Raw genomic sequence first — 20287 nt, forward strand, 5'->3', positions numbered from 1 at the left:
GGAAGGCACGGCTGGCCCCCTGTGCCCCCGCCCCCCCGCGGCCTGCCGTTCAGATGGCGGCACGCGGCGGTGTCCCTCGACTGCTCTGGGACAGGCTGTGTGCAGAAGAATTCCTTTTTATCCCCCAAGGGACCAAGTTCCATATCTTTCAAGCAAAAAAGATTAAAAAAAAGAAAAAAAAAGAACGAAAGAAAGAAAGAAAAGAAAAAAGAGAAAAAAAAACAGGAAAAAAGAGAGCGATTCACCTTTTACTCAATAACCCTAAGGGTGTGAAAAGTGATCTCTGGAATAGCTAAGGCTACAGCAGAAGGCGGCTTTCCTCACCCAGAGACTTGGGGGCTGGTGGGTGGCACGGAGGGAGAGTGGCACGAGCAGGGCGGGCGGCGGCGCACTTGCGTCGCTGTCACGTCCTGAGCGAGGGAGAGCTTCTCCCACAGGCCGCTCGCTTTTCACCAGTCGGGACCAGCCTTTGGGTGGTTTCTGTCTGAGGGGGAAGGAAGGCCGACCCTTGCCAAGGAATTAATAATAATAAATAATAATAAATAATAATGGTACTAATTGATCTAGGAGGGGAGATGAAAGGACAGAAGTGGGCGAGAGCAGCCCAGTGGTCTGACGGGCAGTGCCAGTGCAGGGTTGGCGTGTTTGCTGGGCCAGATGGAGAGCCAAGTGGCTGGGGCTTGTGCTTTAGGGCCACTGGAGGGGAACGAACAGGGGCTTAGTTGCCCAGCAACCACGGGACTGATATGTCTTGCGCAAACGGGCAGCCCTCCCCGTGCGCTGCGGAGCCTCAATGCCGCTGCAAGCAGCTCCCCAGAAAGGAGGCCGAAGGGCTCAGCGTGCTGTGGGGAGGAGCCTCGGTGGCCTGACAGGCCTCTGCGTCCATGTTGTGCTCGCAAGGGGGTCCCTGCGGCAGCCCTAGAAAGAGAGCCCAAGGGGTGAATCCACAGCATTCAGACTGGCCACATTTCTTCTCGGGATGTGGCAGGAAGGAGTGGGGGATCTTTCCCTTTGCCTGGCACTAGCCCCCCCCCCCCCCCCCGCCGCCCCCATGAATACTGAGCGCAGAGTCAGGATGAGGTAGACATATGACAGGGCTGCCAGAGAAGCAAAGGGTGCCACTGATGTAGCAAGTGTTTCCTGTGTCATATGTGCATGTGTAGGTGTGTGTATGTGTGTGTATGTGCGTCTACATGGTTGTCAGGTCAACTGTAGCTGTTTGCTGTGTGGCCGTCACCCCTCAGGAAAAAAGATTTTTCTTTGGCTCCTTGGGCCGAACAATAGGGTTGGATCTAACACTAAATTACTCTGGTTTCATGACTGGAAGAATGAAGTGGAAGTGACTTCCCCCACCCGGACAGAACTGGGCAGGCATGTTGTGAGGTATTTCTGAGCAGGGGACAAAGCGGGAGCAGAAAAGGCCTCTCGCAACCTGCTGGGACAACAAGCAACTCGGACTGGATTGTCCCTGTTAAATCCAACTTGCTAAGTGGGTGAGAGATTTCGTGAGTTCACCTGTAGGGATACCCCTCCTAGGCAGCTGTTAGATTCTTTAGAGACCAAGGCCAAGGCAGAAAAGTGCATTAAACAGAGTATGGCTTCCTTAGAATGACTTTAATGTTGTGGAAGTGCTTAAAATGAGGACTGTCAGAATTTTTCATGGCCATCTGACTGGATTAGGGGAGGGGGCAGGCGGGAATGGGAGAGAAAGAGAGTGTGCTGGAGTCCCAAATAAGAAGAAGAATAAGAAAACCTCAGTCAGAGCTGCAGATTCTACTGTGCACAAAGTGATAAGAAAATATGGGGTAGATGTCTAAACATTACCAGCACCAGAATTAAGAGTTTACCAGAGAGAGTCACCACACTGCAATACCCTCTGTCGAATGACGATCTTCAGATGATATCAAGGGCTCATTTCGTACAACTCTTTGATCTGGGCTGACTTTTTAATCCACTTGGGGTTCTGATACACTTGTGTCAAAGTTGCTTGGAGGTGGAGAAAGGGTGCTTTGGCCGTTTTGTCAGCTATCCCAGTGTGGACTCCTTGGGCCAGCAGCGATGCCAAACTGCAGAGGTGATCCCAGCTCCTGGGCCATGGGAACACCATTATCTGGACTGTGGACCAGACAGAGAGAAAATCAATCTATTAGCCCAGATAGAAAATAAGTCTAGTCATGCATCCAAAAGCCATGTATATTATCCCTGAAGTGAATGACAAGATGGCGGGGAGTGTTTTGAAGGTCACCTCGCAGTTAGACTAGGGCTTCGGTGGCCAGGAATTGAGGGCCCTTTACTTTTTCCACGAAGGGGCTCCCACTGACGCAACACCTGCTTTTCACCAAGGGCTTAGAACAATACTGACCTCCCTTTGCTGTTGACACATTGACCTGTGAGGAGGCCCTTCTTTGGAGAGGCGCTAGAGTTAATTGTCCTTAGGTGCTGTTGTTTTGGGAAGGCTCACCCCAGAGGAAGGTGTGCCGCCTGCCACCCTTTCCTGTGAACCTAAGTTGGCTCTGCCTTGTCCGTGTTCCATCCACTCTCCAGCTCCCCTTCCTGGTGGAGAAGGGAGTGGTGTCGGACAGGAAACCCAGCTTGGTCTCTCATTTCATGGGCTGCACCCTCATGTCTCCTCCAAGCCACACTGGGCACACCCTGTGTGTGAAAAAGTGTGCACACGCACACGCGTGTGTGTCAGACTCCCCAGGGCTCCGTTCTTTCTGCACCAAGGGCTATAATGCTATTTCTGAAGGAACAGCAGTTTACAAAATCAAAACACACCAAGTGGCTGCCCACCATCCATCCTGCCATGCCTGCCCTTCCCGACTTGATGGGGTATCACCCAGCAGCTGGTGTTTACCAGAGTCTGTGTGTGCTTGTGTGCTTGCATGTATAAACCAAGGGTGCGTTTTCTAAGGAATCAGTGCCAACCATGGTCTGTGCTGAGGATCTGCCCTTGCTGAACACGTCAACCCTCAATTGTCTTGTAAGCTTGTGAGATGCACAGCAGCCCTGCGTGCCCAGCCAGATCTAACCATTGCATCCTCCTCTTAGCCAGGTGTTCACGAGGTTAGGGGGAGAGTATGAGGGATGCCACCTAACTGCCTTTTCTACCCTCCCTTCGGGCAAATTTCCGATCTTGAGGTGCACCAAATGTCAAAACCGTCTGTGGTGTGACCTGATAGACCTGCCATGCATCCCTTCACCTGTCCGTACTTGCTAGTTAATCGGTCCATCTTGACACTCCTTCCCAGAGTTTTTCGGGGAGAGTGCAGTGACGTCACTCTCCTCTCCCTCAGTATCAGCCTGCCATTTTGTGTGTGCAAGGGGGGTTGGGTTGGCAGCCAATGCTAGGATTTTTTTAGAAATAGGCACTGCACAGATTTTTTTAGAAATAGGCGCTGCAAATGTCTCCTTTTTGCCTTAGGTCGCAATTGTCCTTGATCTTTTGTGCAATAATGTAGATAAGGATTCAGAACACCATATAGACCTTGTTTTGTTTTTAATTTTTTCAATTCTTTGTTTTTGTGGGGGGGGAATTGAAGGGGAAGGGTGGGGCTGCTAGGGGTTGGGGCTGTTTGGGGGTGCGCAAGTGTGTGATATTTTCCATTACTCTTGCCTTGTTCATGGTTGTTTCCCCTTTCGTTGGCTGTCCCCTTCTCCCCTTCATACAAGGACTTTGTTTTCCTGTAAAACATGTTACCTCAGTTTCTGTCACTGCTGAGAAGAATTTTTAAAATTAAAAATGGCAACAAATCATTTTTAAAAATGCAAAATAATAATAATAACACAACCTCATATGAAAGATGGGTATGCTATGAAAGATAAGACTTTTTTAAAAACTTAAAAATGATAATTTCCTGTTGTAGCATTGAAGCAGTGAAACTTGTCCAAAGCAGCAATTCTGGAGGAAAATTTTTTCCAAAGCCCAAGATCAGTAGCACCTGTAGCATTTGGTTGCCGCTCTCTTTAAGGAAGGGGGGCATGTCCCAGACCATGAACCCTAACCTGGAGCCCTCCAGATGTGTTGGATTACTGCTCCCATCATCCCCAGGCAGCATGGCCAAGGCTATCATGCAGGAACCTTATCTATTGTCCCTTTTAAGAGACCATGGGAGCAACATTCAACAGGTGCCTCTTCCCACAGCATTGCCCTGGGAAAATTGCCACCTGTGGTCTCCCTACAGACCTCTTAAAGGGCCACAAATTGTGCCTTGTTTTGGCATACGATAAAGTGGTGGAGTTTAGAAAATACTTGGAAAGCCAAATGGGATTTCTAGAACTTTCCCATTTTTCAATTTCTGAGTCGTGCTGTAAGAAGCAGTTCCTTTTCTCTGTTCTTTTCCCTAGCTAAGGATTAAAGAGCAGTCTTAATTCCAAGCTGCCGTGGCTTCCCTCGTGGGTTCCTGAGCAGTGTTAGCTATAGACTTTGTGACCTCAAGGGACTCCTCTCCCTGAGCATATCCCTTCTTTGCCAGGTCCTCGGTGGACTCCCTGTGGGGATGTGGGTCTCAGCAAGCGCCAAAGCACAATATAGGCCATTGCGCTGAAAACCACTGTTTTGGTGAGAAGACTTCCCTAGGGCTGGTGCTCGGGGCTGGCATGACCAGGCACTGCCGAGGGCCCACGTCCAGGTGCCTCTTGTCCTGGCCCAGATGAGGGTGGTGATGAGATAGAGCAGCAGGGGGTTCCCCTCTGCGTCCACTCACCAGCCCTGTACCTGTCATGCGGGCAAGAGGTAGCCATAGGGAGAAAGGAGAAGGAGCAAGAGCAGCTGGGGACACAGGAGGTGAGCTCAGTGAAGGAGGGGCCCATTGAAAGTGTCTTCTTTACAAGTCCTCAGAGCCTGGAGTTGGCACTGCCCCCCTGTCTGTTTAACAAAGCTAAGACTGCCTTGGATGGATTGTGCCCCTCTGCTTCCTATAGTATTGTCTAAACCATGCCCTGAAATCCATCTCCTCTCCTTGCATTATGGTGTGGCCATCACTGGGGATAGTCCTTTGTCCAGTCTTTAAGCCAACAATGTTGTTTGAACATAACTCCTTTGGAGAAGCTTCACTGCCTTATGTCAGTTTGTGTTTGTGACTTAGCGTTGTGAACTGATCGGTCATCTATGCGCTGTTCTTGTACTGTACTCCTGCAAGGAGAGGGAGGGGGTGCCATAAACCCACATGAGTGAGGCAATGTGCCAACGTGGGGACACCCCCTGGATAGACAACTGCTCCTTCCTGGAGGAAAGAGAAAGGGAAAAGAATAAAAATGGAGCAAAGACCCAATCACCATCACACACACGAAAGCGCGGAACAAATGTTTGTAAATATTCTGGGATTCTTGACTTGTGCAAAGGAGGTTTTTAAATGTTATTTAATTCTATATTGCTGACAATTGCTATAAAATAAAAACCAAGGGGTAAAAGTATATATGATGTCTGTGCATATTAATAGATTTTGAGGGGGAAATATGGGGGCATGGGAGGAAAGCCTGATCAAAATTGGAAGCAGGTCATTCATGTAAAAGTTATATTGGTTTCATAACTTTAAGCTGCATAGTTTCCACATGCAACTGGTGCAAGGCAAGTGCCATAAAAAGACAGAAACACACACAGCTGCACTTCAACCAGCTGTTCTTGCTCCTCCGCCTCTTATCAGGACCCCCCCCCCTTGCTTGACAGGTGGTGAGCCAGAAGACAAGGAGCCCAACATGTTGACTGCTCTTTCTCCTCCTCCTGTCACTGTTACCTGGGTGAGAGTCAGGTGAACAAGCAGGTTCAATAGTGAAGAAGAAGAGCAATTACTGGGTACTTTTCTCACTGGGCCCCTTGTGTGCTGTGGCCCTTGGCAGGTATCCTTTGACAACAACTCTGCTGCAAAGAAAACCTTCTCGTTGCTCTTTGGGATCATACCCTGTGGGAGAGCCCGTGCTTGGCAGATAAGAGGACCCAAGTTCATTCTTGGCATTTCCTACTGAGCTGATGCAGCAGCAGCGAGTGCTGCAAAAGGCTTCTGGAAAGCCACTCCTTCTAATTCGCCACCAGGCTGGATGCCATTCTCTTCTTGATCCATGCCTAGCCCTGTGGTAGCGGAGCCGATTCTACTGGGAGAGGGAGGCTGACTGAAGCCTTGGACAGCCCTGGGAGCAAACAGGCCAGGGATGTTACAAGGCCGCTAGTGGGAAAACAACCATCTTGGGATCTCTGAAGCATTCATGGATCTAGAGAAGGCGAGAAGAAGAGACCGTCCATCCCCCTTCTGTGATGATGCCATTGCTACTGCTATGTTTTTGTGTGTTTTATCAACATAATCATAATCATCTCCTCTGTACTGTCAAATAGCTGCTAAAATTAGCTAAAATTGGGGGAAGTTAGGGAGTGGGCTTGTGGCATTAAGAGCCCCCAAGTTTCTCCCCCCCCCCAAATATTTTGAGCACTGTCGCTGGCAGGGGCAGGGGCCTTTGCTTAGGAAATGGTAGGGCACAGAACTTGATTTCAGTTCCATGCTTCTTGTTGTGGTCAAGGGCACATACTCTGCACATTCTCTGATACACCCTTCTTCTCTTTGAGCATGTTTGAAGATGTTATTAGGGGCTTCCCAATTCCCTGAGTGGGAAGAAGTTCCATGGCAGTCCTACCCAGGTTGGGTTTTCTATCTGGAGGAGGGATCATAGCTGTCCTTTTGAGACTGTGTTTGGTTGATCTGCATATACACACCAAGAGCAGAAGTGGAGGCAAACAGCACACAGACTTCACCACAAGACAAAAACTGCTGCAGGAGGGAGAGTGCAGCAGTGCACCAGGATGGCAAGCAGTGCTTTGGATCTGGATTGTCACTGAAGAGGGAAAGAGATGATAATGATGGACGGGGCGGGCACAGATTTTCCTTATCCTGCATGCAAAGTATCTCTCTGACAGCATCCCCTATTCTGCACATTGACTAAAAGCACAGGGGGGCTTTTTTTTGGCATTTGCTTGCTTTAACACCAATGAGAATGGCAATTTCTTGGGTTCTAGGAGGCAGAAGTGGGTAAATAGAAAGCTGCCTTGAACCAGGCATGCTGTGCCCATCCTTAGCAGAAGGATGGATCCTGGAAAACAATGCAAGGCCTCCAAAGGGTAGGCAGACTTTGAGATTTTAGTGTTTATCCCACTAAAGACAGACAGAAAGAAAGAATAAAATACCATCTGGCTGGCAATTCTAGTCATGTCAGAAGGCCAAAATCAAGTGAGGTGCACATCTGATTTTTATATTTGGCCTGAAAAATCAGAATGGCCATGGGAAAATAAAAACCAAGCATCAAGATAAAGGGCTTCACAGCCATTTCCCAGTCATCCTTACAACAACCCTATAGAGGAGGACAATGGTATTATGCTGTCTACATTGTAGATGAAGGGACAAGGCTGAGAGGACACTGGCTTATACAAGGCTGCTAGCCAAGATGAGATTCGAACTGGGGACTGGCTTGGGCCCCAGTTCTGTCCTGTTAATACCTTCCTTGGCACCCACCTCTCTGAGGGGCTAGGGTTGGGGTGCCTTTCAATTGTACACAATGCTCTGGAAAATGCAGTCAAGGATTGCACTGAATTTAAAACAACAATTATGCAAGCATTCTGCAGTTGTCACTGCTGGGCTTGGCCCTGTGAATTAAGTGGAGCACCCTATTTGAGTGATTCCTTAGCCCTGGGGCAGATCCGGACTGGGACCTTCCTGGATTATGGCTCACTATCTAAGCCACTGTGTTATATTAGATCACAGCCAATTTCTTTTCCTTATTCACAGTTATATTGGTAGAAAATCTCTTTCCAGTGTCATTCTTTTGTATAGCTGAATGGGACACACACACACACACACACACAGAGAATGAGAGAGAGAGAGAGAGAGAGAGAGAGAGAGAGAGAGAGAGAGAGAGAGCACCCTTAGTAACAGGGTCCAGAGATGGACTCAGAGTGTATTCCAGCCACGTCGACAGCCTAATTTCAATTTCCTAGTACTCATGCAAATGAGTATGGATTTAATTAAGGGCAGATTTCATTAAAGCCTTCTTGGGGGATTGGAGGAGCAAAGAGTGAAGGCAAAAGAAAGCGGCCAGCCCTGGGAGGTGGCTAACAGCAGGTGCAATGGAGTGCAGTATCTCTTACATGGAGCCCAATTAATCCCCCATTAATCTCCTCCAAAGTATACCCAAGGCAGCAGTCTGCGCATGCGGCTGGATTCAGATGCATTCTGCTCTTTTGCAGCACCCTGTGTTCATGCATGCATGAATGCAACTCTGTCTTCCCCTGACCTCATCTATTTCAGGGCTTAACTCTCTGATCACATCTTGCTGTACTGCTGTAGCCAGATTCTCTTTCTGCCCCGCTCCACAGCTCTGGCAGGCACTGATAACGGGACAGCTTAATGCGGTGTAATTCATGGCTAACTCTCAGTGAGTTTTGCCTCTGCTGCTGTTTAATCATCTCCCGCATCAATCACACAGACACATATGCACGCAAGCGCGCACACACACACACAACAAAAGTGTCTGACTCCGTGTAGCAAGGTTTGTGAGAAGTGGACCCTCTGTTGGGGCCTGTATGCAACATAACCAGGGTGACCTGAGTGCTTGTGATGTGACTATCTGCAAAAGACTACAAGGACTGTGCAAATTGTGGCAGTTGTGCAAATTGCCAAGTATAGAAAGAGCACCAGCATGCAAAGAATCTGCAGAAACAAACTTCCTGCCTTGGTAAGGGGAAATTTTACAGGGACACCTGTCCTTTGGGTTGGTTTGGCTTGCTCTGGCTTGGGGTTTTTTTTTGGTAGTGTATTTCCACTTTTTGGCAAATCACAAGGCGCGACAAAGAGGAAGGGTACTGTCCTGTCACCCTGACCCCAATGCACGTAAGCCTCCAAATTTGCATTCTGCCCTCTGTGCAAGTAAGCCTCCTATGCCCCAAATGAGGGGCAATGGTGTTGCTCTCGACCATCACGCCTTGAGCCCTGTTCTGTCATGTTTTCAGCTGTCTCGATTAAGCCCTGGGAAGGACGGAAGCTGGGGCACCAACAGAAATCAGCATAAGTCCTTGGGTCCTGGGGGAAGCAGGTAGCTTTGCTCTTTTCATTCCAGTTGCACAGAAAGCCCCATGGAACCCTTTCAAGTATATAACCTGATGGATCTGGAAAAAGAGTTAATGAAAGAAGTTTGGGGACAGGGCATTTCACAAAACTGTTTTCTCATTGAATTACAATTTCACACATTTGGGGACAAGTAACTTCTTCTCTGCAACCCTAGTCATCATTATAAGTACTCCATGGAGCAAAGTGGGGCAGCTACCTCAGGCAGACACTATGAGAAAGACAACAGAATAGGAACTGGACTGATCTGACCCATGGAGTGCAATCCACTGGGTAGGTTCCCTGTGCAATCCTTATTGGAAGGGAAGAGGGCAATGCAGGCCTGTGGCATCTGCCACTATATGGGTACTCCTAGAGGGCTTCCACGGTTAATTTCTGCGCTGCTTGCTGGGGGAATTTTCTATTGGTTTGTGCCCCATGCTCATTAGCAGGGAGACAGAGAGCTAATTTATTTAGTGCTGGCCATAGGCCATAACAAGTAGTACTGTGCAGATATTCATGTTTCATATTATAAATAGAAATAGCAATCCCCCCTCAAAACGGCCGTGGGAACTGAACACATGCATCCAATTTTCAATCTGAGACATGAGCAATGCAAAAATCGTGCTGTTGATTTTGTTGGCCTTGCTAATGTCCTTATTTGACCGATAAGTCAATTATTTGGAAGTCTTAAGTCCTTTCAAAAACTGATGGAGAAATTTAATTAGTTGAGGAGCTGAGGAAGAATATCTGGTGCCAAAATGTATTAGACCATCCCAGCACACAGGTTACTCCAGCCCTGCAATTAGGCAAAGTGAAGCAGTTGCCTCAGGCCACTGATTCTGAGTGTCACAAAAGCCCAGCGAATTATTAGCTGTTCAGTGCATTATTTCCCAGCAAGAGGATGTATGGTGCAAGTTTAACATGCTGAAATAATTTTGGCATTACCGGGTATTATGCAGTTGGGGGGCAGAGGCTCTGAAGCATCTGCTATTCTGCCTCAGGCTACAAAATGTTACAAAATGTTTTGGGTTGGCCATGAATGGCTTGTGTCTAGTCTGAGATGGTGGAGGTGAGGGATGTGGGAATATACGAGGTGGGACCCCCCAAAAACAGGCATTATCTCCTGGAGGGTGTGAGGTGTGGAGTCAGAATAATCATGAATGCCACATTAAACAGAATCCGAAATCTACACAGCTGTTTCAAAAGCACTGATGAAGATATTGCCTGATCATCATGAAGCTAGAGTTGCAGCTTGAACAAGGGCAATAATCTCAGCAGCTTGACCAGAATGAACTAAGGGAAGAAAACAGACTTCAAGTATTGTATTGGCTAACACAACTGCGCATTAGACACAGAAAAAGTCTTTAGGCAGGAGCCGTCAAGGCAAGAGGAATGATGTGAGGCAGGTGGTGCAGATTTAGGGGTTAAAATTTTCTCTTGGATCAAGTTGGGGAAAGCTTTCAGCATATTGTGGGGCTGGGTAGCTTGCTGTGGACAGAGTGAATAATAAGGAATCCAGGAGTCAAGGAGATCCTCAGAAGAGCCTTCAGGAGTAGGAAATCGAGGGTAAAAAGATGTGTAAGGAGGGAGAGAAATGGAGGATCGGAAAGTAAGGGAGGGGCACTACCACTTGGCTTGGAAACCAGAGGCTTACTTTGAGAAATGCAGCCTGCACTTCCAAATACCTAATGAGGTCACTTTGACTGGCATTTCCTGTCTTCTTATTGGGTCCACCTGCTGCAGATAGGAGTCCACCAGTAGACCCTTCAAATAATTCAATTTATCCCACTTAAAGGAGCCCTCTTTAGTGCCTTGACATCAGCAACCCCAGAAGTAATCTTATGTCATGGCCCTTGGCATAGAAAGGCCAGTCTCTTCATTGTTAACACAGGAGGTGAAATGCCTTTTGGACGATAGAGACTGGTCATTTGTCCTAATGACATCTCCAAATTGGCCTTGGCATTCCCAAAATTCATTCTTAGTAAATGTTTCTGGCTCTGCTGTCTATTGGTTTCCCTTGGAATTTTACCACCCTCACATGAAATCATCTAGAATTTCTTAGATAGAGAAGTTAATCAAGAGAAAGGCCTCTCTTTTGTTAGTAATCTGCTGGCAGAAATTCAGCAGTGATCCAAGAGATCACCTTCATCACCAAAACTGTCGGTTCCTGTAGGAAATAGGCCATATAGAGTTGAAAAAGCAAACCAGCAATATTTATTAAGGCTACAGCACACAAGGCAAAACTGTTTATACACATGCTCACAGGCTGAACTCCAGGGGACAGCCCCAATCAATAACAGACCAATGCTCACATACCTTACATTACTCTGCTTTCTCACAGGGTCCCACTTTCTTGGCTATTTGTCATACATCTTAGTATGTCTTCCATGTATGCACACTTTATCTCTAGATCGCCCTTGAAAGAACTGAGCTTGAAACTTCAACCTTAGCCTATTTGAATCCCTCTTGTTACTTCTTACATAGTATTACGATGCCTAATTGTAATGATGTTGTTAGTATCTAACTCAATTCTCTGATTCTCCATGTTCCTACACCATCTATTTTTATGTGTCAGCTTCTTTGCTAAGCGTGAGAAACTAGGAAAGGAGCGTTTATGTTTTTTTCTCACAGTTTCCCAATTACAAACTGGCCGAGGAACCATGCAATTATGCAGAAAATACAATTAGACACAAAAACTACAACGCGCACATTAAAACAATGTCTCCAGTTGTTGCAGTTAGTGGACTAATGATAGTTTTTTGTTGGTAAGCTTTCTAGTTTGTATCCCATTGTGTTAATCCATCAAAACCAAAATGACACCAAAAAGTTCTCTTTTTAAGGAACATTTCTCATTCATGGAGGCCAGCACAACTTCTTCTGGCCTTTGGTGTATCTCTTCCAAAGCACTTGTTATCCAGTGAGCCTTCCAAAATCTTTACCCAAAGAATATCTCAAGCACTGTTTTGTTTTTATTCCTTACAAAAGCAGCTAAAAACAGAGGACAAAAAATCCTTGGAATCTCAGAGCTAAATGATGAATCTGGAATGTTGGTTCAGAACAGGTATATCAGAAGCCAGGAAATACTTCCTATTTGGTTTCTGTTTGTGAATAAGAAATTTTACTAGCCGCAGGAACAGTAGCCATTCTTTTAATGTGCATTGGAAGATGTTGCTGAAAGCCAATATATGTTGTCATTTACCAGAGACAGCTGCCCAAACTTTGGACCATCGCTGGTACCATTGGGAGCATGTGTGTTTTGTGAGATAAATGGCTAAGACCATGTTCTAAATTTTGAACTGCAAAGTGTTGATATTTTAGGAGTGAGATCTTTTGGTGAGGATGAATATGAAGACATTTTTGACATCAACATGTGAAAGTGTGCTTTGAGGAGTATCAAGAGATGCCCGAAGCACATGTTTCATTCCTTTGGCTTCCCCCCAGGCAAAGTGCACAATGCATGCATGAGTCTAATGAAGACATGACAGGGTGTTGCATCTTTCTTGCTTTTGAAAATGAAGCGTACTCTCAAGAAGTTGCAGATTAACTGGTGCAGTCACGGAGGAAGAGGGAAGAAACCCCTTTGTTGCCTTGATGCTCAAAATTCCCCTGGTTCCTTAAATGTACACACAGGGCTCCAGGTATGTATTCTCAAGTGCATACATTCTCTACATATCTGGAACCCCACATGGCAGAATAAGGAAAGTAACTGGTGCAGATGTTTAAGGCAGAAAAGACCATCCAGGAAGGGTTAGAAACAGCATCACCTGCTTTGTATGGAGACATGAACCATCCCACCCAAATTCAGTTCCTGGCACATCCACAGGTAGGGCTGGGAAGGGATCCTGCATGAAACACTGAACGGAGAGATGGAATTGCAGGGGTGGAGCTGGGGGTTTGTTTTTGACTTGAGAGTGAGCTGACTCGGTCAAAAACCAGTTCCTGGGCTGCTGTTCTCATGCCTGCAAGGCGGGGGTGGGATCCCAGGTCCTGAAAATGTCGGTTCTCCCCCTGCTTTGGAAGGAGCCACTCTGGGTGTGTGGTAGCTACTGAGTGAGTGAGAGTGAGATTGGTAAGGCCCCATTCAAAACTCAATTTTAGACACACTATTAATTTGATTTTATTAATATTCCACTTTTCCCTGCAAGGGACCCAAGATGGCTTACCCAATCCTCTCCTTTTCCATCTTATCCTCAGAGCAACCTGTGAGGGCAGATAGGCCAATGCTTAAAAGTTCTCAGTAACCTTCATGCTCAAATGTGGACTGGAACGCAGATCTCCCAACTCCCACTGCACCATGTTGACTCTCATTTGCTGGGAGATGACCTGAAAGCAAACCAGTCTCCCTAATCTGTAAATTATAACACCGACTCAACTTGCAAAGTCATCATACAGATCTGTGAGATTAATGCCTCTCAGGCACTGTGCTTAATGAGCCCTTGGTGCTGGCAACAACAGTGCCTGCCTCACCGATGGGAGGGGGGTGAGCCCCCTTCAACACTGCATTCCATCTTCCCCAGGCTGCTGGGGAACACACCTTTGAACCCCCCAGTGCCTGGGAGAGAATGCCTGGCTCTCCATTATGCTCAGATATCTCATTCAACACCAAGCAGGGATCCTAAGGAAAAAAGGAGTTCGAGTTGGGTGGGAGTCTTTTTAAAAGGAACTTTTAAAGGCACAGTTGCAAACAATTCCAACAAAAAACAAAAAAGTAGCAGGTGACAGAAGAAGCCGATGTGGCTCTGCAAAAAATGTAGAGTTGTGCTAAAAACAAACCAACAAAAGACTTGCATAGGCCGTTGAAGGAAGGCCAAATGACAAAAGAAGAGTACAGGCAGGTGGCACAGGAGAGCAGGAATGATATCAGGAGTAGAGAGCTGAGAATGAGCTGAAGCTAACAAAGGCCACTGGGAACTACAGCAGTAAAAATTTTCAGGTTTGTGCATAGTAGATGAGAGAGAAGAAAAATGGTGAGAAAGGCATATTGGTAGCAGATGACAGAAAAGGCAGCTCAGTTTCTACCTTGGCTCAATCTTTTCCCTAAAGCAGGTTCATTACGTCTCCCTGCACCAACAGAAATGAAGTACGAACCAAAGGGTCAGGATTGAAGCTTAAGATTAATTAGCAAATGGTCAAGGAACACAGAATTTCTTTGAATGAGTTCAAATCTCCAGAGCTGATGAGCTGCATCCTAGAGGAATACAGGAACTGGCAGAAGAACTCTCAGAACTACTGTCTATTGTCTTTGAGAAATCATGGAATTGTCCTACATCACGAGGCCCATCATAGACCCTATCTAGAGTTCTGTAACCAGTTTTGGACACCAAGAAAGATGCAAACAAACTGAAAGGTTGAGAGGAGGGAAAAAGATCATCTGAGGACTGGAAACAAAGACTGTGGGGAGAGATTGAAAGAGCTAGGCATATGTAGCCTTGAGAAGAGTTGTTTGAAGGCAGCTATGATAGCACTCTTCAAGTTCTTAAAAGGTTGTCGCAGAGAAGAAGGCCTGGATCACTTCTCATCCCAGAGTGAGTAGCAAGAAGCCAGATTCTACCTAGATATCAGGAAAAGTTTCCTTAGTGTTAGGGCAGTACAGTAATGGGAGTAAATTGCTTAGAGAGGTGGTGGGCTCTCCCACACTGGAGGCATTCAAGAACCAGTTGGACAGCCACCTGTCAAGGACGCTTTAACTTACAGCCCTGCATTGAGCAGAAAGTTGGACTTGATGGCCTTATAGGCCCCATCCAACTCTATTCTATGATTCTCCATTGAAGGAATACCCCAAGTCCATTGGCGAGAGTCAGCTGGAATGGGCAACTGTCAAGCTAAAGGATGCTGAGAACCTGCCTTGCTCCCAGCAAGGAACTATTACAGCTGGCAGATGGGGGGAGGGGGCAGTGCTGGAGGTGGGTGTCCCGTGTGGTCTCACCTCCAGGCTCTCACAGGGCTTAGCTGCTTCAGACAGCCACCCTTGGGCATCGTGAAAAGGTAACACGTGGTTAACCATGCAAATTATTGTTGTTGTATGGTGCTCACCGGGATTTCTTATCTCTAGTGTTCAAGTAACTTGGCCACATGCTGTTCTGCCTCCGGCAATAAAACATCAGAGGCCAGCTTAGGTTTAGGACCCCTGCAAGTTTTCGGAAATGGACCTTGGTCTCCACGAATCTCCTGAATATCTGACAAGCCACTAAGGCAGCCAGTGCTGGCCAGGCACATGTACCAGCTACCCTGTACACACAAGTGCATGCTGATGCACACATCAGTACATTCATCTGGTGTGATGCTGCTCTAAACTGCTGCTCCTTCCCATGTTTTTTAAAGAAAACCGAGACAGAAGAACCTGACGGTGCTTTGCTGCACACAATGCATGGAATATCTGCCTTGCTCCTGAGACTCTCATTTCCTTAAAATGAAACATAGGCATGTTCCCTTTGGTTGGATTTTGGAGGAATTCTGAATGCAAGACAATCCAGATAATATGGGCAGAGTCAAAGAGGAAGCTTGGAAAGCTATTATCTGGGAAGGAGCCTGAGCACAAATCCTGAGATATTCAGGAAGGGTTCTCGTTAGTCTGGCATCGTGGAAGGAAAACTGGAAGGTAATATCTCGTAGCTGCAGCAACAGCCCCCCTCTCCAGAGTTGATGCCGTCTGCCACAGATTTGGTGGAACAAGGCTCCCTGGCATCCTGCAGGCCTCTGCCAGTCACCATGGTAACTAGAGCTGCTGGGGCTTGCTAAGGCTAGGCAAGATTCACAGCTCGGCTCGTGCGGCTAAAGCGCCTTCCCCCTGAGAGAAAGGGAGGAGGGAGCCCCGGAAAATCCACAAACCACATTATGAAGCAAGTCCCCCGACCTGTTTCACTGAGCCAAAGCGCAGCCCAGGCCCACATGATGAGCCCGTCCAGAAAGGAATGCCTCTGGGCATGTGGAGAATGCCTTCTTCGAAGCCTGCCAGATCAAAGCGAGCAAGGAATGTCAAGCAATCCGCCAGCATTCCAGTTTAGAAGTGCTCCCTTTTCACCACCACGGTCCCCATCATTTACTTGCTGGGCACATGGAAGGTCAGGGAGTCTGGAGACAGTGGCTCCTCTTGCATCACACCACCCTGGGCTGAGCCAGAGGCGAAGTAGTGGGCTGCCCTGGGGAAGAGAAGGAGCAGGCCCAGGGGACTGTTGCCACTGGGTCACATGTCCTGGCAGACACTCAACCTTGCAGTCTCACATAGCGGTTAGAGGGTCAGTCGTACTCTTCTTTGCTCAGAAGAAGCTGAGCAGACCTCAGACCAATAACTGAGCAGACCTCACAAATGGGAGAGTCAAGCCGGGGAGAGATGGGGGTTGTTTTTATGCATTTTTTAACAACATGTGTGTTGGCATGTTTCCACTAATTTTTGTATGATAAATTGGCAAAGAACACCTGGAATGTGAAAATAATTGTCTGCAAAATCCATGGAATTTGTGCCACTCAGAAGATGCCAGTCCACTGCAGGATCCACAGGCTGCACAGAAATGTAAAGAAATGTGAATCCATTTAAGAGTTATCTGGCAACCCTACTTCACTCTTGCGAGTCAATATGTGGCTACCCCCAGGGCCCATTCCCAGTTCTGCCCATGTATGGGGGGCGTGGGTGCCAGGTAGACCTGTTGATGGATGAGGGAGGGAGTCTAGGCAGCTCCATAGCTCCAGCCAGGCATTCCTCAAATGCTCCCCCCACCGAAGAGATAGTGTGTCTGTTTGCAGAAATTAAGGCAGAACATTGCCTGTAGGTGGTTGTCCTTTACGATACCTCTGTATTGATCTGCTATAGGCTTGCCACCTCGTGAAATAAATCATGGCGGTACATAGGAATCTCCTACTGTGGGCCCATCTTGCCCAGTATATCCAACACTGGGCTAGATGGGCCCACAGTAGAAGCATCCTTTGGCAGCATACTGGTACAGTATATGGCAGCATCCTTTCCTAGGACTGCCTGGAAAAGCCAGGGATTGATCTGGAGACCTTTTGCATACACAGTATATGCTGCACCACTGCTCCAGAACCTTTTCCTGCATTGGTTTCCACTGATTTGGGGTAGGATCACAGCTCTGGGCAAAACTGGTTTTGTTCACGTTCTGAAGCAAAGCCTATGAGAAAAATGGTCTGTTCACCTCACAAATACAGTAGGAAAAATGGTGGGGTTGCAGGCAGGGAAAAGACCTGATCTCATCCTTGCACTTCTAGTAGTTGGCCTGGAAGCAGAAATCCTCATGGTTTCTCTTTCTTTGGTCATTTGACATCCCTAAGGGGCTCCAGTACTGGTAATGGGCCCTGGACTTCCCCTCTCAAGGAAGAGAAGCAAAGAAAGAATAGGAGTAGATGTTATTCTCCTGAATTCCTTCTTTCATTCCCTTTCTTTTTTTGGGAGGTGAACAATCTCACTTGTTTTATCCTCAGTTTTTTTGCTTTCATGATCTAAATGAATTGTTTGCAAGTAACGGCCAGCTGCAAAATGCTGACAATTCCCACCCTTCCAAGTAGCATCCCCTTTGCTTTCATGTGTTTTACTAATTTGATTTCTCAGCTCAGTTCATCTAATCCCTCTCATTTGGAACGGTCATGTACATAGTAGTTGAGGGAAATGTAAACCAGACTCCGTGGGTGCATTATTCCAAGACGGTGTTACAGAAGAGAAGCTCACAACGCGATCGATAAAAAAGCAGGAGGAAATAGCTAGTCGTGATCACATCCCCTGCAGCTCTGCAACTGATAATAACTGCCTTCCAGGAAAGCGACCTTGAGGCTTTCTTAATGTTGGCAGAAAGTGAGAAAGCACTACCTAGCAAGCCTACCTAGCTACATCTGCATTAGTAGAGGTCAGGTAACAGTCTGATTTAGGAATTCGGGTAGAGAAGCTCAATGTTCGCATTGTCAGCATTAAAACAATTGGGAATCAGAAATCCCTGTCAATCTATTGCAAGTCATCCAGCAACATCCTGCTTTTACTACTCCACCCCAGCTCTGATGATATTTATTTATTACACTGTTATGCTGTACCATAGCCTACAGGCTCTCTGGGTGGCATACAAAATTTAAAAGCACAAATAATAAAATAATCATATTTAAATAAAACAACACACAATTAAGCCTCAGAAAAGACTCTCGAGTGGGATGCTGTGCAGACCGGATGGTGACCCAGAACGTAGCTTGCTGCTGGAAGATTCTGCCCCACAGCCAAAGTCTCTGGCCAGTGCCCCGAACCAGGCAACCCCTTTCGTCTTCTTGGGTCTCTTCTCTAGGGGGGCAGGTGTGCAGAGAGGGCAGCATACTTGTGGGCCTTCCCCACATGGGAAGAGGTCTTGGGTTGCTAAGAGAGGCGGAGCTGGAGGAGCAAAGGTTGATGGCAGATCCATAGGACCAGTGCAGCTCAAAGGTTTTGTGTAGCATCTGGCACCATCCTCAGTGCGTGCATGCACACACACATGCACGCACACACTCACACACACACACACACACAGAGGACCTGGAAAGGAAAGAACATGCACGCTGAGACACCTGTTTGGCTTTCTTGGAAAGTGGAAACAGGGCCCCTGTTGGCGGTGAGGCCCCAACTAATGCCCAGCCAGGCCAGCCCTGAGCCAAGCCTGCACAGGAAGTGGCTGGATACCAAGGCCACGGGGCGCTGTGCATTGCTGGGGGGGCTGGCCTCTGCTCAGCTGGAAAAGGCTGGGCTGAGCATTGCCACCGGAGCCACTGAGCTCTGCTTCCTTGCTTAAGAGAGCTGCACCCTGAGGCACCCCCTGGGCTATTCTTATGAGGGGGACAAAGGCTTTCCTTTTCTGGGCTGCTGTGGGAATCGCTTGTGCCGAGTGACCCATGGGGAGGCTGTGGCAGCTCTGGATGGGTTAACAACACCAGTCATGAAAACATGTTCTTTTAGAGATTAAGGACAATAAAGGACAATTACAATTTCCATGGGTGAAGGGAATATTGGACAGGGCTGAATAAACTTGTCCAGATGAAATGAGACTATCAAGCAGTAACTGTGTACATAAGTAGTCATACTGAGGAAGCCCAGCCAGCTGGTGGGGGTATAGCTCAGTGGAAGAGCATTTGACTGCAGATCAAGAGGTCCCTGGTTCAAATCCAGGTGCCCCCTTATTTTTCCATTTTCTTACACCCTTTTCTTTTTTTAAGTAAAGGGGAAAATAATTTGAGGAGAAATGTTTAAGCTATAAAACTACATTTATATCCCTTCATCTCAGAAGAATGGATACATTTAAATACATATTCAAAGCACTTAAACAAATGAAGATCCTTCTGGCATTGTTCCTGCACCAGCTGTGTCGATGGCACACATTCTGCTGCTGCTGCAGCTCTGCGCTTTGAAGCTCCTAGCTTTCCAAGCAGCACTTATAGCTGTGCCTTGAACCATGGAGTGCTTTGCAAATGCTTTTAATAACATGGATACAAACATTGCCACCTGCTAATGTTTGCACACTAAACTGTGGCAGAAGGCCATGTTACCGGAAGTGGTTGGAAAGCTGACAACCCATCCGTGCTGGAAGAAGGTTCCATGCTTGACCTTCTGCCTTATATACCTCAGGTGCCCTTCCAGAGTAGGGGAGGAATGTCAAGATAGGATAAGACCCAGTCTGCGTCTGCTTGGTACTCCACTGAGCCCCTTGTTTTCCTCTATTTTTCTGCACTGTTCTAGTTCTCCTGCCTCTATTGCAGATGTTGTTGCAGTCATGAGCAGTCCTAACTCTAGGGGGCAAGTGCAGCAAACCAATTTTGGTGGCACAGAAAGAAAGGAAGAAAGGCAGCAGTGAGGGCCACCAACTTCTGAACTGTCCTGTTAGCAGCCTGTTGGAGTTCCCTGCCAAAGTTCCACCAGCTGGTTTCTGTGGATCAAAATTCTGTTAGAGCAGCAGGAGCAAAGCCAAGCCTTCTGTCATGAAGTCCTTCAGTGTCACAGACAGTGGCAGCACCATTTGTGGAATGGCTTGGCTGGCCTCTCTCCACTGCATCTCATGAATTCTCACAAGTCCAACTGCCTGCTCAGCCTGGGGTTGCCAGCTTTTTAACTGGTTCTGTATCTTTAATAGCAGAAGTAGCGCTTTCAGAAATCAGTGGTTAATAATGCCTGTCTCCATGCTGAGCCTATGAATTCCTGCAGCTCTGATTGCTGTTAAAACTACTGCAGAGAGCTAAACTATTTTCCC

General features: G+C 47.2%; 1 non-coding gene across 1 annotated transcript; it reads left to right on the top strand.

The window, feature by feature from the left end:
* The first annotated feature begins 19149 nt into the window (after window positions 1-19149).
* On the top strand, window positions 19150-19221 carry TRNAC-GCA. Its single transcript has one exon. It is a non-coding gene; the product is annotated as a tRNA-Cys (tRNA).
* The last annotated feature ends 1066 nt before the right edge of the window (window positions 19222-20287 follow it).

Source organism: Varanus komodoensis, unplaced genomic scaffold, assembly GCF_004798865.1.
Source record: "Varanus komodoensis strain SLA01 unplaced genomic scaffold, ASM479886v1 scaffold26, whole genome shotgun sequence".
NCBI lineage: Eukaryota > Metazoa > Chordata > Lepidosauria > Squamata > Varanidae > Varanus > Varanus komodoensis.